This window comes from Rutidosis leptorrhynchoides, chromosome 4, assembly GCF_046630445.1.
Source record: "Rutidosis leptorrhynchoides isolate AG116_Rl617_1_P2 chromosome 4, CSIRO_AGI_Rlap_v1, whole genome shotgun sequence".
Taxonomy (NCBI): domain Eukaryota; kingdom Viridiplantae; phylum Streptophyta; class Magnoliopsida; order Asterales; family Asteraceae; genus Rutidosis; species Rutidosis leptorrhynchoides.
This window is the reverse complement of record NC_092336.1, coordinates 589,192,928-589,205,921: the sequence shown is the minus strand read 5'-3', so window position 1 is coordinate 589,205,921 and position 12,994 is coordinate 589,192,928.

Genomic DNA, 12,994 nt, shown 5'->3' with positions numbered 1-12,994 from the left:
ACTGAAATCTTGTGGTCTAATGCTATATTGAACTATTGATTTATGATAAACCTATGAATTCACTCAACCTCGTGTTGACTTTTTAAAGCATGTTTATTCTCAGGTACTTAAATATTGCTTTCGCTGTATATCTGCTACTTTGATGATGATTGCTTGCTATGCTTGGAGTTTTCATTACATATCATATCAATCAAAGACATTTAATGTTCTAAATACAATGTAATCTATTTATCTTCCGCTGCAAAACTCAATAAAACGTCTCATATAGAGTCGTTCTCGTTTATACAACTGTGATTTGATATAATTAGTCACAAATACCCCAGGCCCTATTTGGGGGTGTGACATATTGGTATCAGAGCAGGCTGTTATAGAGAACTAGGATTGCATTTTATGTGTGCCTTATGTGTTAGCTAGGGTGCCTTAGCAATCTTTAGGACTATAGCCTTTCCTGCCTTAGTTTTAATTGCCTATCTCTTATTATCTTGCTATCTATTATCTATACTTTTACCTCTTGCCTTACGTCTTCCTTAGAACGCTTATAACCGTCCTTCTCTCATTCTTTTATGATGACTAGCATGAACCCTATCATTACAAACACCGAGGGCTGTCACTCATGATTATTGAAATTCTCGACATTCTTTTAACATCTATCATGGTTTTGTGTATTATATACGTAATACATGAAAGGTTAACCATGATTCTTGAAATCTCTACTAATCATATTCATTACTTTTAAAAATCTTTGCTTTCTCGTTATTTTGATCATTGAACTTTCTTGACGAGTGGCGTCTACGAAACTCTAGAATGGAAGGGTTTGGATAATCGATTTAAAGGATCCTATAGCTCATGCCCCTAGACCTGAATAGGCCATTATGAATTGAAAGTCTTTAATCGAAAGTTTATCTGATTACATATTTATCATTTTTAAATCTCGACACGTCATACTGCCATTATTGCATAAACGGAGTATAGATACATCATATCTTATCATATCTTATCATATCTATCTCAATAGACTTTGTCTAACACTTTTCCTAAATTTTCTCCGTAAATTACGGAAATCTTTTTGCTATATATACGTATTCAAGGAGACGAATATATCATTCAATATCCAACACTCATTTCATATCAAACCCTAATTCCAAACACATAATATGGATTTCTCACCTGATTCCTCAAGTTCTGCTAGCTCCGAAGATAGCGTGACGGGGACACACCAACCAATAACTACCGTGATTTCTTCAGAAGATGGGGATGGGTTCGTGAAATACTCACCCTATGGAGAAATGAAGAAGGTACTCCTTATCACAAGCCAAACATACCACCAAACATCGGAGTACTCGATCCGCTTACCGGAGAACCTGTTCGCAATACTGTTTTCACTCTTTTCGCAAGGATTTTCCGCCTCGAAGGTCGACTCGATGTAGCCCAAGACAGTATTCGTTCTCTACTCCCGAATTCTAACTAGATAGGGTTACTAGAAGAAGTTAGAAGACTTCAAACTAAATATCAAGAATTGACAAACCTTACGGAGGAATGGGTAGAACAAATCCATAGACTCGAGCGTAAAGTAGAAGCCCTGGAGGAAACAGTGCACGATTTGGAAGCTAGGCTCACACCTACTACCCAAATACCACAAGCAACATCAGCAACATAACCAGTACCATCAGCACCCCCAGCAGTATCGTCAACATCACCAGCACCGACGGCACTACCAGAATCAGCAACAGCCTCAACAGTACTGCCAACATCATCAACACAGCAAGTATTATAAGCACCAGCAGTTGCATCAGTATCAGCATCACCACCAACAGCATCAGCTTCACCAACAACAACTTCAGCATTCCACGCCTCAACATCACACTCGTTACCTCAAGCATCAATATCATACACCCCATAGATACCGAAGTATATCAATAACAATGGACGATGAAGTATTGATTCATAACTTCATTAAAGAAATATTCCGCGACGATTATGTAATCTCTAAAGTTTTGGAGATTATTTATCCTCGTTTCAACCGTAAATTAAATGAGTTTAATATTATATTAACTCATTAAATCCATAATTACATCTGAAGGAAGATATATATGTACGTATATTTTCATAAAGATTGTAATTAAAAATTCTTTTGTACAAACTGTTAATTGTGAAAATATTTTAACGGGTAGGTCATACCCGAGAAATATTTATCTCACATTAATATGTTACATTATACATTCTCCAAAATTCTTGAAAACACCTCAGAACAATAACCAACGATTCAGATTCGCTAACCTTATGAAGGCTAATGAAGCAACAAAAGCTATACAAGGTCTTAAGGGCCAAAAGTTTGATGATAAAGAATGGTATAAGCTCAGATTTGGAACTAGAAAACGGATTAAGCAAACCATGAAGGAGATTGTGGATAAATCACAAAGACTAAACCTGCCTTCAAAGAATCCAAATGATTCAGTATCTGCTGAAGTCATTAACGAATACCTTGCTCCTAACTCTAACCCTTTACGAACAAATCTTCTTTATCTTTCTTCGATATTAGAAATTCTAAGATATCATCGTATCCTTCGTTATAAATATCCTCTATATTTCTGAAGATATCTTCATAACGATTCTTGTCCGCAATTAATTATCTCTTTGCGATATCTTTATTATATCATAAAGGAAACTGTATTAGTTTCTATATTCTGTAAAATTCAAGTTTAAATTATAAATGTTTTGAAGAAGTGTTGGGAATTGAAGCATGAGTTAGTATAATATAATGACGTCAGGCCAACGTGATTATATTACAGTAAGTCATGCTAAATTTTTAATGGAAGATGATGATTCATAGACTTTATAATCATCATTTGCCATGTTACACGACTCTTACATTCTACGTAATCTCTGAACATATCAAGAACATACATTCTTGATAGTTCTATCCTCAGTAATTCTAGTAATTTAACAAATCAATTGTGATATTTCGATTCTTTCCTTCTTAGAACACCAGGTTCATTTGAAACTTCATACCTACGAATTCTGGACCGTTACTTGCTTTACAAAAGCATAATGCTTCGACATATAAGGGAAAATATAAAGCCCGATAATGACACAGAAATTACAAACCGTGTATATCAATGCGAATAGCAATATAAAGACACGGGAGAACTAAAAACACAATAAATCCAAGAGCATAGTAGAAGTAAACAGACTGTAGTGACCCGAACTTTTCCATGTTTATATATATTAATTTAGATTGATATTTACATGACTAAATGTTTCCAACGTGTTAAGCAATCAAACTTGTTAAGACTTGATTAAATGAAATAAGTTTCATATAGACAATTGATCACCCATGTTGACCGGCGATTCACGAACGTTACAAAATTGTAAAAAACTACATGTTGTGGTATATATATAGACATATATATATGGTTGACATAAGATTATGGTGAGTAAGTATCACACTAAGTATATTAACAATGTGTGATATACATAAGAAATGAGATTACTAAGTTAAGAAACTCGAAATGATATATATAACGATTATCGTTATGATAACGTCTACTAAATACATATGTATCATATTAAGATATTGATACACTATATTTAACATGATAAAATGATATTTAAATATATCATTAAGTGTGTTAACAATGAACTACATATGTAAAAACAAGACTACTAACCCAAGAATTACGAAACGAGACTTATATGTAACGATTATCGTTGTAACGATATTTTAATGTATATATCATATTAAGAGATATTCATATATCATAATATCATGATAAATAATAATTTAACATCTCATTTGATATAATAAACATTGGGTTAACAACATTAATTGAGATTGTTAACTTAAAGGTTTCAAAACAACACTTACATGTAACGACTAACGAAGACTTTACGACTCCATTAGAATGTATATACATGTTGTGTTTTGATATGTATTCTTACACTTTTGAAAGACTTCAAGACACATATCAAAATACTTCTACTTAACAAAAATTCTTACAATTACATCCTCATTCAGTTTCATCAACAATTCTACTCGTATGCACCCGTATTCGTACTCGTACAATACACAGCTTTTAGATGTATGTACTATTGGTATATACACTCCAATGGTCAACTATTAGTAGCCCATGTGAGTCACCTAACACATGTGGGAACCATCATTTGGCAACTAACATGAAATATCTCATAAAATTACAAAAATATCAGTAATCATTCATGACTTATTTACATGAAAATAAAATTACACATCCTTTATATCTAATCCATATACCAACGACCAAAAACACCTACAAACACATTCATTCTTCAATTTTCTTCATCAAAGTGATCTCTCTCAAGTTCTATCTTCAAGTTCTAAGTGTTCTTCATAAATTCCATAAGTATAGTTTCATAAAAATCAAGAATACTTCCAAGTTTGCAAGTCTACTTCCAAGCTTTCTAATCCATTCCAAGTAATCATCTAAGATCAAGGAACCTTTGTTATTTACAGTAGGTTATCTTTCTAATTCAAGGTAATATTCATATTCAAACTTTGATTCAATTTCTACAACTATAACAATCTTATTTCGAGTGAAAATCTTACTTGAACTGTTTTCGTGTCATGATTCTGTTTTAAGAACTTTCAAGCCATCCAAGGATCCTTTGAAGCTAGATTCATTTTTCTCATTTCCAGTGGTTTTATCCAGAAAACTTGAGGAAGTAATAATGTTCATAACATCATTCGATTCATACATATAAAGCTATCTTATTCGAAGGTTTAAACTTGTAATCACTAGAACATAGTTTAGTTAATTCTAAACTTGTTCGCAAACAAAGGTTAATCCTTCTAACTTGACTTTTAAAATCAACTAAATACATGTTATATATCTATATGATATTCTAACTTAATGATTTAAAACCTGGAAACACGATGAACACCATAAAATCGGATATACGCCGTCGTAGTGAAACCAGGGGCTGTTTTGGTTTAGATAATTAAAAACTATGATAAACTTTGATTTAAAAGTTGTTCTTCTGGGAAAATGATTTTTCTTATGAACATGAAACTATATCCAAAAATCATGGTTAAACTCAAAGTGGAAGTATGTTTTCCAAAATGGTCATCTAGACGTCGTTCTTTCGACTAAAATGACTACCTTTATTAAAATGACTTGTAACCTGTAATTCCGACTATAAACTTATACTTTTTCTGTATAGATTCATAAAATAGAGTTCAATATGAAACCATATCAATTTGATTCACTCAAAACGGATTTAAAATGAAGAAGTTATGGGTAAAACAAGATTGGTTATTTTTACTTGTTGTAACTACGTGAAAATTGGTAACAAATCTATATTAATCATATCCTAGCTAACTTATATTGTATTATACATGTATTCTAATATATTATGTAATCTTGGGATACCATAGACACGTATGCAAATGTTTTGACATATCATATCGACCCATCTATATATATTATTTGGAACAACCATAGACACTCTATATGCAGTAATGTTAGAATTAGCTATACAGGGTTGAGGTTGATTCCAAAAATATATATAGTTTGAGTTGTGATCTAGCCTGAGACGTGTATACACTGGGTCGTGGATTGATTCAAGATAATATATATCAATTTATTTCTGTACATCTAATTATGGACAACTAGTTGTAGGTTACTAACAAGGACAGCTGACTTAATAAACTTAAAACATAAAACGTATTAAAATGTTGTAAATATATTTTGAACATACTTTGATATATATGTACAAATTTGTTATAGGTTCATGAATCGACCAGTGGCCAAGTCTTACTTCCCGACGAAGTAAAAATCTGTGAAAGTGAGTTATAGTCCCACTTTTAAAATCTAATATTTTTGGGATGAGAATACATGCAGGTTTTATAAATGATTTACAAAATAGATACAAGTACGTGAAACTACATTCTATGGTTGAATTATCGAAATCGAATATGCCCCTTTTTATTAAGTCTGGTAATCTAAGAATTAGGGAACATACACCCTAATTGACGCGAATCCTAAAGATAGATCTATTGGGCCTAACAAACCCCATCCAAAGTACCGGATGCTTTAGTACTTCAAAATTTATATCATATTCGAAGGGTGTCCCGGAATGATGGGGATATTCTTATATATGCGTCTTGTTAATGTCGGTTACCAGGTGTTCACCATATGAATAATTTTTATCTCTATGTATTGGATGTATATTGAAAAATGAAATCTTGTGGTCTATTATTATGATTTGATAATATATAGGTTAAACCTATAACTCACCAACATTTTTGTTGATGTTTTAAGCATGTTTATTCTCAGGTGATTATTAAGAGCTTCCGCTATTGCATACTAAAATAAGGACAAGATTTAGAGTCCATGCTTGTATGATATTATGTAAAAACTTCATTCAAGAAACTTATTTTTGATGTAATATATTCTTATTGTAAACCATTATGTAATGGTCGTGTGTAAACGGTATATTTTAGATTATCATTATTTGATAATCTACGTAATGCTTTTAAACCTTTATCGATAAAATAAAGGTTATGGTTGTTTTAAAAATGAATACAGTCTTTGAAAAACGTCTCATATAGAGGTCAAAACCTCTCGACGAAATCAATTAATATGGAACATTTATAATCAATATGAACGGGACATTTCAGTTGGTATCCGAGCGTTGGTCTTAGAGAACCAGAAAATTGCATTAGTGTGTCTTACCGTGTTTGTTAGGATGCATTAGTGAGTCTGGACTTCAACCGTGTTTTTCTTCAAAAAAAAAAAACGATTGCTTAACATTTTTTTTGTTGGAAACTATATATTATTAACATGTAAATATTATGTGATATATTAATCTCTTAACGTGTTTGATATTGTGTGATAGATGTCTACCTCTAGTACAAATCCCATTGATTCACCTAATAATAATGAAGAGTCGGATATATTTTGGGAAGATTCACAAATTCCCTAACAGGAACCGGAAGAAGAGGAACCGGAAGAGGAGGAACCGGAAGAGGAGGAACCGGAAGAAGAGGAACCGGAAGAGGAGGAATCGGAAGAGGAGGAACCAGAAGAAGAAGAGGTTCTGGAGGAAGAAATATTGATACCTATAGTAAATCGATTAAATAAAAGAAAATCCTCAACCAACGGACCAAAGTTAATAATGGTCAATGGTGTTTCCGCCGAGGAAGCAAAATATTAGGAAGATTACCAATTTTCCGATGAATCGGATCCCGATGAGAATTCCGATGATGTTATAGAAATTACCTCGACCCAATTTAATAAACCAAAAGAAAATAATAAGGAAAAAGGTATAAAAATAGAGAAACCCGATTCCAACCCCGATGAACTTTATATGTATCGACAACATCCGTATTTCCTAAAATGTAACAATGACTCGGGAACCTCTAAACCACCAGGTTTTTCTAAACCATTATATAAAACGACGGCTCGTATTAGAGGAACACCATATATTCCTAGAAAATTAGGAAAACGAACCAAGTCCGAAAAAGAAGAAACCAATGATTCAGATTAGAGGGTTGTAATCATGTTGTGTATTATATATATTGTAGTGTGCTTGTATTTTTTTTGTTCTATGTAAAAATTGCTTGTATTGTTTGTTAATTATCTTTTACGAATCTAATTCTTCTCTATTTTACAGTATAAAAACAAAATGGACGTTAAGGGTAGACAACCGAATATTTTAGAAGACCTACCAGAGGATATGATTGAGGAAATCTTGTCTAGAGTCGGTCAGAATTCATCAGCTCATTTAGTTATGGCAAAATTAACTTGTCAAACATTTGAAACACTTTCCAGAAATGCCTTAGTGTATAAAAGGCTTTCCTTTGATAGGTGGGGTATATCACATTGGGGAGACCGTAAGTTACGCCGTGTTTTCTTTAAAGCGTTAAATGCGGGGAACCCAAATGTAATTTTACGCTACGGGTTAAGAACCTATTTTGACTCAACATATCCCAACATAGGATTTCATGAATTAGAAAGGGCTTCTAACATGCAACATAAAGAAGCATGTTATGCTTACGGGTTAGTGATGTTCGCTTCTTACCAAAGTGAGAAAAAGAATATCAGATTGCAACTTTTAAATAAAACCTTCCCACAAGTGACGGATTCAGTAGTTGGGGTGAGAAACAAGGTTTTTAGATTATTACGGGGCTGTTGGACATTACGAAACCCTCGTCCTTTTGACGACGTTACAACATGATGCCTAGCCAATGGTCATAACGGTTATTTTCGACAAGACCAAGGATGGGAAGTCGTCTTTGTAAAACCAGAATGCATGACTTGTTTCTGGACTTATGAATTACGTGTCTTTATTTCCTTTGCTGAACAACTTGCGTATTAACTAGATTTATCTTCAAAACTGTCCTGTATCATAGTGTACTATATTTCATGTTATATGTAATATAGCGAAGTTGTAAGTTTGAAGAATATTTGTATGTGATATATTATTATAATCAGTTTTTCATATGGAATTGTAGTAGTTGAATTGTATATTAGCTAATAAGTATGAACTTAACTGGTAGGTAGTACCCGAATTTAAACTTATAAAACGCTAATATGAAGAAAAAGCTTTTATAAATGAGTTCATATTATGCTACGAAATACTATTGACTACTCTTAATATTCTGTATGATTAACTCGATTCAGTTGTCTATTTTGAAGGAAATGGCACTGACTACTCGACACGCCATGAATATGAAAGAAGAGGAATTTCGTACCTTTCTTGCTGCAAACATAGCCGTAGTACATGCTGCGCTACATACCAATAATAACGCTGAATCTAGCAATGCAGGTAACGGTGCAAGAAATCGTGTAGGATGCACCTACAAAGAATTCACTGCCTGCAAACCTTTGGAATTTGATGGAACCGAAGGACCAATTGGATTGAAACGGTGGACCGAGAAAGTCGAATCGGTGTTTGCCATAAGTAAGTGTACTGAAGAGGACAAAGTTAAGTACGGTACGCATACCTTCACAGGTACTGCGTTAACGTGGTGGAACACCTATCTTGAACAGGTAGGACAAAATGCTGCTTACGCACTACCGTGGTCGGCATTCAAGCAATTGATGAACGAGCAGTACCGTCCTAGAAACGAATTCAATAAACTCAAGGCAGAACTTAGAGAGTTATGAACACAAGGGTTCGACGTTACCACATATGAACGACGATTCACAGAGTTGTGCCTATTGTGTCCGGGAGCATTCGAAGATGAAGAAGAGAAGATCGATGCGTTTGTAAAAGGGTTACCAGTAAGGATTCAAAAAGATGTAAGTTCACACGAGCCCGCTTCTATACAGAAGGCAAGTCGAATGGCTCATAAACTCATAAATCAAATTGAGGGAAGAATTAAAGAGCAGGCAGCTGAAGAAGCCAACACGAAACAACTCAAGAGGAAGTGGGAGGAAAACGGTGACAAGAGTCACCAGTACAACAACAATAACAATTACAACCACAATCGCAACAACTATCCCAACAGCCGCAACAACAATAGCAACAATAACCGCAATCCTAACAATAACTACAACAAACATCCCAACAACAACAACAACTACAACAACCGTTTCAACAACATTAACAATCCCAATAACAACCTCAATAACAACAACGGCAACAAAAACCAAAAACAGCCATGTCATAGGTGTGAAGAAAATCACCAGGGGTTTTGCACGACATTTTGCAACAGGTGTAAAAGAAATGGTCATAGCGCGACAAAGTGTGAGGTCTACGGACCAAAGTTTAACAGAACTAAGGGAGCAAATAATGCCGGAACAAGTAATGCCGAAACGAATAGTGTCGGAGCAAGTAATACCAACGCTGTTTGTTATAAATGTGGAAAACCGGGCCACATTATTAGAAATTGCCCGAATCAGGGGAATACTAATGGGCAGGGCCGTGGAAGAGTTTTCAATATTAATGCGGCAGAAGCACAGGAAGACCCGGAGCTTGTTACGGGTACGTTTCGTATTGATGATAAATCTGCTTATGTTTTATTTGATTCGGGTGCGGATAGAAGCTATATGAGTAGAGAATTTTGTGCTAAATTAAGTTGCCCATTGACGCCTTTGGATAGTAAATTTTTACTCGAATTAGCAACTGGTAAATTAATTTCAGCAGATAATATATGTCGGAATCGATAAATTAAACTGGTTAGCGAAACATTTAAGATTGACTTGATACCAGTAGAGTTAGGGAGTTTTGATGTGATAATTGGTATGGACTGGTTGAAAGAAGTGAAAGCAGAGATCGTTTGTTACAAAAATGCAATTCGCATTATACGAGAAAAAGGAAAACCCTTAATGGTGTACGGAGAAAAGAGCAACGCAAAGTTAAATCTTATTAGTAACCTGAAGGCACAAAAACTAATAAGAAAAGGTTGCTATGATGTGCTAGCACACGTCGAAAAGTCAATTCCAAAGAAAAGAACATCAATGATATTCCCGTCGCAAAAGAATTTCCCGATGTATTTTCGAAAGAATTACCGGGATTACCCCCACATCGATTCGTTGAATTTCAAATAGACCTTGTACCAGGAGTTGTACCAATAGCTCGTGCTCCATACAGACTCACACCCAGCGAAATGAAAGAATTACAAAGTCAGTTACAGGAACTTTTAGAGCGTGGTTTCATTCGACCAAGTACATCACCATGGGGAGCTCCTGTTCTGTTTTTGAAGAAGAAAGATGGTACATTCAGGTTATGTATCGACTACCGAGAGTTGAACAAAATTACCATCAAGAACCGCTACCCACTACCGAGAATCAACGACTTATTTGATCAACTACAAGGCTCGTCTGTTTATTCAAAGATCGATTTACGTTCTGGATATCATCAAATGCGAGTAAAGGAGGATGATATTCCAAAAACTACTTTTAGGACGCGTTATGGTCATTACGAGTTTATGGTTATGCCATTTGGATTGACTAACGCACCAGCTGTGTTCATGGACCTTATGAACTGAGTGTGTGGGCCATACCTTGACAAGTTTGTCATTATTTTCATCGATGACATACTTATTTACTCAAAGAATGATCAAGAGCACGAAGAACATTTGAGAAAAGTGCTAGAAGTATTGAGGAAAGAAAAACTGTACGCTAAGTTTTCAAAGTGTGCATTTTGGTTGGAAGAAGTTCAATTCATCGGTCACATAGTGAACAAAGAAGGTATCCAGGTGGACCCGGCAAAGATCAAAACCGTTGAAAAGTGGGAAACCCCGAAAACTCCGAAATACATACGCCAGTTTTTAGGACTAGCTGGTTACTACAGAAGGTTCATCCAAGACTTTTCCAGAATAGCAAAACCCTTAACTGCATTAACGCATAAAGGGAAGAAATTTGAATGGAAAGATGAGCAAGAGAAAGCGTTTCAATTGTTAAAGAAAAAGTTAACTACGGCACCTATATTTTCATTACCTGAAGGGAATGATGATTTTGTGATATATTGTGACGCCTCAAAGCAAGGTCTCGGTTGTGTATTAATGCAACGAACGAAAGTAATTGCTTATGCGTCTAGACAATTGAAGATTCACGAACAGAATTATACGACGCATGATTTGGAATTAGGCGCGGTTGTTTTTGCATTAAAGACTTGGAGGCACTACTTATATGGGGTCAAAAGAATTATATATACCGACCACAAAAGTCTTCAACACATATTTAATCAGAAACAACTGAATATGAGGCAGCGTAGGCGGATTGAATTGTTGAATGATTACAACTTTGAGATTCGTTACCACCCGGGGAAGGCAAATGTGGTAGCCGACGCCTTGAGCAGAAAGGACAAAGAACCCATTCGAGTAAAATCTATGAATATAATGATTCACACTAACCTTACTACTCAAATAAAGGAGGCGCAACAAGGAGTTTTAAAAGAGGGAAATTTAAAGGATGAAATACCCAAAAGATCGGAGAAGCATCTTAATATTCGGGAAGATGGAACCCGGTATAGGGATGAAAGGATTTGGGTACCAAAATTTGGAGATATGAGAGAAATGGTACTTAGAGAAGCTCATAAAACCAGATACTCAATACATCCTGGAACGGGGAAGATGTACAAGGATCTCAAGAAACATTTTTGGTGGCCGGGTATGAAAGCCGATGTTGCTAAATACGTAGGAGAATGTTTGACGTGTTCTAAGGTCAAAGCTGAGCATCAGAAACCATCAGGTCTACTTCAACAACCCGAAATCCCAGAATGGAAATGGGAAAACATTACCATGGATTTCATCACTAAATTACCAAGGACTGCAAGTGGTTTTGATACTATTTGGGTAATAGTTGATCGTCTCACCAAATCAGCACACTTCCTACCAATAAGAGAAGATGACAAGATGGAGAAGTTAGCACGACTGTATTTGAAGGAAGTCGTCTCCAAACATAGAATACCAATCTCTATTATCTCAGATAGGGATGGCAGATTTATTTCAAGATTCTGGCAGACATTACAGCAAGCATTAGGAACTCGTCTAGACATGAGTACTGCCTATCATCCACAAACTGATGGGCAGAGCGAAAGGACGATACAAACGCTTGAAGACATGCTATGATCATGTGTTATTGATTTCGGAAACAGTTGGGATCGACATCTACCGTTAGCAGAATTTTTCTACAACAGCTACCACTCAAGCATTGAGATGGCGCCATTTAAAGCACTTTATGGTAGAAATTGCAGGTCTCCGATTTGTTGGAGTGAAGTGGGGGATAGATAGATTACGGATCCGGAGATAATACAAGAAACTACCGAGAAGATCATCCAAATTCAACAACGGTTGAAAACCGCCCAAAGTCGACAAAAGAGCTACGCTGACATTAAAAGAAAAGATATAGAATTTGAAATTGGAGAGATGGTCATGCTTAAAGTTGCACCTTGGAAAGGCGTTGTTCGATTTGGTAAGCGAGGGAAATAAAATCCAAGGTATATTGGACCATTCAAGATTATTGATCGTGTCGGACCAGTAGCTTACCGACTTGAGTTACCTCAACAA